This window comes from Sinocyclocheilus rhinocerous, unplaced genomic scaffold (genome assembly GCF_001515625.1).
Source record: "Sinocyclocheilus rhinocerous isolate Xijiao unplaced genomic scaffold, SAMN03320098_v1.1 scaffold1630, whole genome shotgun sequence".
Taxonomy (NCBI): domain Eukaryota; kingdom Metazoa; phylum Chordata; class Actinopteri; order Cypriniformes; family Cyprinidae; genus Sinocyclocheilus; species Sinocyclocheilus rhinocerous.
Window position 1 is genome coordinate 271,086 of NW_015664013.1, and position 6,558 is coordinate 277,643.

Sequence of the window (6,558 nt, forward strand, 5' to 3'; positions counted from 1 at the left end):
GACGCGTTTCAGAAAGGCGGGGCATAGAGGAGAAACAATAATGTACAGTATGTGGAAAATAATGTGTTTTTTGAACCTTAAACCACATAAACACATTTCATTACACCAAATACACAAAATAATGTTCTTTTTAGCAACATCATATGACCCCTTTAAGTACTAAAAGAAAGAATAGCGGCAATGCTTAATAAAATTTTATCCAAAGCATAGGGATATTTGACACTATCAACATAGTAATGCACTTTAACATTTGCACTCATTGAATCTTTTTATTATTAGAATCATTATAAATCATTTTATTTGATGTTTATCTTTTTATTTTTAGTTTGTGGACAAATTCTCACTATTAGCTAACTATTAACTATGCCTCAATAAACTTCTAATTTGCCGATTATTAATAGTTAGTTAAGTTTAGGTATGGAAGGGTCCAAAATATGCTCATGCACAACAAGGCATTAATATGTGCTTTATATTACTAATAAACAGCCAATATGCTAGTAATATGCATGCTAATAAGCGTTAATTATTAAACATTTTCAGAACAAAATAAAGTTCAAATTAAAGAATTTAAAAAAAAAATGGACTGCAGTTAAGCTTACAGAACTTCAATGACCAATCATAAATGCCTGTTTTAAATTTTCAGAACAAATTCAAGTTCAAAACAAAGAACTACATTTTTTGGTCTAAAATTGTTTGTTATCTGCTGAATTTTGATCTCATAAGGTAATCACCACGCTGTGAGTGATAAATCATGAGTCAAACTATGAAACACTTTTTTTTGTCCATATTTGACTGTTCTTTGAGCTGTTATGACAATGACGTAAGCCTCACAGTATTTTGCCTGGTCTATTATGAACCCTACCATGTTGTTTGCGTTGCAGCCCATAAGCGGAGTTTGACCAAATAGGTAATGACATCTGTCCACAGTAAAATATGACAAATCACAACTTTTGTTTGATAGCTGCAATATAAAATTCAGAAATGGGTCAAAGTATACAGGCTGTTATGAGAATATGTGAACAAACATACATCACGAGCAGCCACTTAAAAGTGGTTTTATAGTAAGTAATTGTGATAGTACAGCTAATTCAAAAGTCTGCTGTTCTGGTCTTGTCATGTATCATTGGCACTTATTTTTTGGTCCAGATGAGACAATGTGATTTCTACATATTCATCTGTCAAATCTATAAAGATGCAATGCTAATGGACACCATTGCTAGCTTAATTGAACACGCTAATTCAGACACTAGGTCTAGCTAACTGTTTCTCAGTGTATTCTCAGTGTATATGTATTTATGTGAATCTGTGTGTAATTTGTGCACAAAGCCATCGTAACCTACATTGTTGCATTCATTTAAACTTTTTACCAATGTTTGCACATGTTGGTAGACGTCATACTTTCTGACCAAAAGACATTCCTTCTGATGAGTGTCTTAGCTGACCCTCACTACTTTTTTCCAAAACAAAAACATCTAAAAGCACCAAAAGACAACAGCATCTTAAACCTTCCTTCAAAATCAGCAGTCATAAAGTGACATGCTGGTTCTCTGCCGTAAGCATTTCACCCTTATTGTCCCTGCGTTCTGTCTGAGTCATGTGAGCACACCTAACACGTACAAGATGATTATGAGATGACAACAAAATAAGGATGTTTTCATCAGAGTGGACACTAGATATAAACCCGTATTGACAATATTACAACTGAGACAAAACAAATGAATGATATGCCCTTATAAACAAGATCTGATATGCAAAATCATTTTTTACATTTTATTTCTGCTATTTGACTGGATGGCTAACATATGCATTATATTTTGGCAAAATATTAATATTAGGAATCATAAATATTCTTGGGACATTTTCGCAGAATAGGAATTCTTGAAGCTTGAATTCTGTGAAGCTTATATGTCTTTTAAATCGTATTTAACTAACTACTGTAAAACTAAAAAAAGATAGATTTGAAGAATTCGAAGAATTGGCTCTCTTTTAATTCATGAATTGCAATTTAAAATCGGTATTTTCAAAGAAGTTCAACATCAAAGGAATTTCATTGCATCACTCATTTTGACCATTTATAGGGGGAGAGCGGGGTGAGTTGAGCCAGTTTTTCTTACGGTGTGTTTAATGTAAGCACATGACAGTAATGGTCCAACTTAAATATGTACATACAATTCAGGATGTAGTGCATCATTAGGAATAATCACGTTGGATCTAAAATAAACTGCTTTCAAAGTATGGCTTTCCAAAATAAAATAAAAAAAGTGGTCTCTTGGCTCAACTTGCCCCCAGTGAGGGGTAAAGTAAACCACATGGAGCACATGGATGCCATTGATTATGTTATAGTAAAACTGAACATTTTCACCTCATGCTATATCAAAGAAGGAGAAATTCAATAAAAACGACTTCTTAAAGTCTGTGAGCCTTGTGATGGACTGGTCATTCATCCAGGGAGTTTCCCCACCTGTGGCTCAAGATGCAGGGTTAGGCTCCAGCTCCCCGTGACCCTAATAAGTATAAAATGGTTTGGATAATGGAATGGAATGGATGGATGACTTCTTAAAAGTTATATTTAAAGATGCAGTTCACAACTTTGAAGGCATTTTTTTTAATTATTAAACATTTTCAGAACAAAATAAAGTTCAAATTAAAGAATTTAAAAAAAAATGGACTGCAGTTTAAGCTTACAGAACTTCAATGACCAATCATAAATGCCTGTTTTAAATTTTCAGAACAAATTCAAGTTCAAAACAAAGAACTACATTTTTTTGGTCTAAAATTAATCAAATATAACGTAGAATGACAGTAAAATACTTTTATAATCATAAGAAATTACCCAAATTACCCCACTCCTACCATTTTAACAAACTTGTATCATGTTATGCCTCATGTTATAACTTCCTAAAGCACAAACACGAGTGATATTTTTTTTTTCAGATTTGTCTGTAATTGTTCAGACAGAAGAAGCATGAGTCCTTGAACATAAAAAAAATCACTTTGAACAGCAAAATACTGATTTTTTGTTTGTTTGTTTTTTTACTTGTAGTTACCAATTATTCCGTGGTCTTCTCTCCATTACAGGGTGAGTAAAATGGATAATTCTTCATATATTTGTGGTCTCATTTCCAATTTTGTTTAAGGTTGCCTAGAAACAAGGGGTGGCTCAACTTCCCCACAGGCTCAGATCACCCCACTCTCCCCCAACCTATTTATTCCCTGTTTTCAACTGATTAAACATTCTTTAGTCTATTTATATAAATATTAAACATGTATCAGACAATTCCATACTCAGTTAATTCAGAAGGTTTTCTGATGGTGATTCTGGGTATAACATCATCTCCTTTGATACCCTTCATAAAAGTGAGCAAACATGAATATAAAATACAATAATATAAACTCTAACAAAAATTTGTTTCACTTAATTTCTTTTTTACGGTTCTTCTATAATTCTGTGGTGCGAATTATTATTGTACTATTTATTTTCATGTAGCATCAATATTTTGGTAAATATTTATAGGTGTGGTACATTTTAGAACTTCTATCATTAATTATGAATCATTGTAAACCAATGATTCCTAATTAATGATAGAAGTTCTAAAAGTACAGATAAGTGCTTTCAGAACATTGTGGGACTAGTCATGAAAGACAAAAATTATCCAACGTACACTTCGGATGTTTTGGATGACTCACTTTTGGCAACTTTATGTTAAACTCTTCAGTATTATCAAAGTCTATAGAATACCCAAGACGTGTCATTAGTATAGTTTTGAATGGGGAAAAATGAAATGCTCAATATGGCCGCTCTATCGAACGAAGCCCCTCCTTCTGAGTAAAAGAGCCAATCGCTAATCGGTAAAGTTATCGCGTCACTGCAGCTGCCGTTAGGAGTCCCGGTTGCTATAGAAACAGTCAGCATTCAGAGACGTGTGCTCAGTACTGTGCATGCGCACTGGCTGGTCTAGCCTGAAAAATACACTTTTTTTAACACTATTTGAGCCAAAGAAACAACATTTCAGTACAGACAGTTGTTGTTAGATTTCATTGGTGATTTAAAATATGAAATTTTATCTTAAGCTTGGCGTACAGTTTTGGAGAATTTGATGTTTCCGCATTCAAAGAGATAGGAGCTGCACTTGCATGCCCAAGAGGCGCTTCAAAGATGGCCGCCTTAAAGGGACTTTGGTATTATGTATGTACAATGTAATTAACAGTATTAACAGACTAGCTTGTATAAATTGTATGTATGTATTAGTTTTCATGAACACTGTTAATGATACACAAAAATTAATGCGATGTCAAACTTAATTAAAAAACATTAAAAATAGAAGCTAAAATAAAAAAAAACTTTTATAAAAATTTGTTTCACGGTGTACTTACTGCAGTTTCTTTCAGTCTTTAAATCTATATCCCTAAATTTAAATTCAAATAACAATTCAACATTTTGCTTCCAAGCTCAATTCAAATTTAGAAATTGAACTGAAATTTGAAAGGCATTCTCACTCTAGCTCTGAATGGATCTCAACCCTGCTGGATAGAGGTCAAACTAATATGCTCTACAGATAACCAGCATCACTCATCACCACACCCAATGTCAAAAGAAAACCAAGTGTTTGTTGATATCAACAGCTTCTGCTGTAACATCTGTTATCGTGGTATCAACACTGCTGTCTAATCAGATTACAGTAACACTTTAATTGTCTTGCACACCATTGCATGCAAAGGCACGATTGCCTTTTATATATTATATCTGATTTATATCTTTTATATCTTTTAATACATCAGTGATGGTTATTGGACTGAATTTTGAAACAGTAAAGAATGTCCAATAGGCTAATTTAATCAAAAGTTATTAGCATTCATGTAAATTTCATTATTAATAAAAATATTAATTAATAAATGGTTTATCACTTTTGACCAATAGGTGGCGCTGTTACCAAATTGATGTGGCATGGTCAGTGTGAGGTGACAATGGCACATAACAAGTTTGGTGTCAATATGTCAAAGTTTTGCAGAGAAACAGCCTCACTCACAGTTTGGCATCATTCCAGAAAATTCGTTGATGCGTTAAACGATAACCGTTTCGTATATCCACACAAAATCCATAACTTTTCGCCAGCATTGTCTGAAGATGATCTGAGTCAAATTTGGTTAAAATCAGACCAACGGTCTAGGATGAGTTCGAGAAAGTAGGATTTCAACATAAATCAAAATGGCGGACAGGAAGTTCGGTCAATTATGGGATAATTGGTATTGATGTTCTTATCCAAGGAATCTATCAAGACCAGTCTCATTACAATAGGCTAATTTAAGCAAAAGTTATTAGCATTCTTGTAAATTTCATTATAACTTTTGACCACAAGGTGGCGCTGCCCCGAAACTTTTTGAGTACCATTAGGGCATGGTCCCGAATACACATACAGAGTTTCGTAATGATAAGCCAATGCATTCGTAAAATATAGCATTTTATGACAAAATTTAAAATGGCCGACAGCCAAAATGACTGACATGGGAAAATTGGGTACCGAATCTAAAGAGACCAGTTTTGTGATTTTTTTGGCCAAACCGTCAGAAGTTATAAGCAAAAATATGCATTTTTCATATCTCCTGACCACTAGGGGGCACTGCGCCGAAACACTGCAGGTAGTCTCACCCGAAACTTTTTGAGTACCATTAGGGCATGGTCCCGAATACAGATACAGAGTTTCGTAATGATAAGCCAATGCATTCATAAAATATAGCATTTTATGACAAAATTTAAAATGGCCGACTGCCAAAATGACTGACATGGGAAAATTGGGTACCGAATCTAAAGAGACCAGTTTTGTGATTTTTTTTGGCCAAACCGTTCAGAAGTTATAAGCAAAAATATATATTTTTTCATATCTCCTGAGCACTAGGTGGCACTGAGCCAGAACTGTGCAGGTAGCCTCTGGTCATGGTTATTATAACACACACCAAGTTTGGTCTCAATACGTTAAACCGTTGCAGAGATATAGCGTCACATCCATTTTTGCATGCTCTTCGTCAAATTCATTCATGCGTTATTCGAGAACGATTTGACTAATCAACTTTAATTCCATAACTTTTTTGCCAGCATGGTCTGAAGATGATCTGAGCCAATTTTGGTGAAAATCAGACAAACCGTCTAGGTCTATTAAAAATAGCAAAAAAAAACTAAATCTTACGAATTTTAAATTTTGGTGTCCATTTGACTTGGTATGACCCAAGGATTCAAAAAAATTCTTCTAGACCTTACAGTTCAAAAGTTATTAGCAATAAAGTTGAGTGAAACTTTGGACAAGTGGTGGCACTAGAGAGTTTGAGACTCCAAACTTGCTGTGGTTAAGGTTAATGTGACTGTCCTCTATCTGTGTGCCTAATTTCACAACTTTCCCGCAAGCGGTTCTGTGGGCTGCCATAGACTCATGGCTTTTTGAAATGTTGGAAGTTTGGGGCATGCTAGTATGCTATTCATTGACCGTGTGTACTCTGTTAAAGGGGTCATATGATGTTTTTTTAAAGATCATTATTTTGTGTATTTGGTGTAACAGAATATGTTGA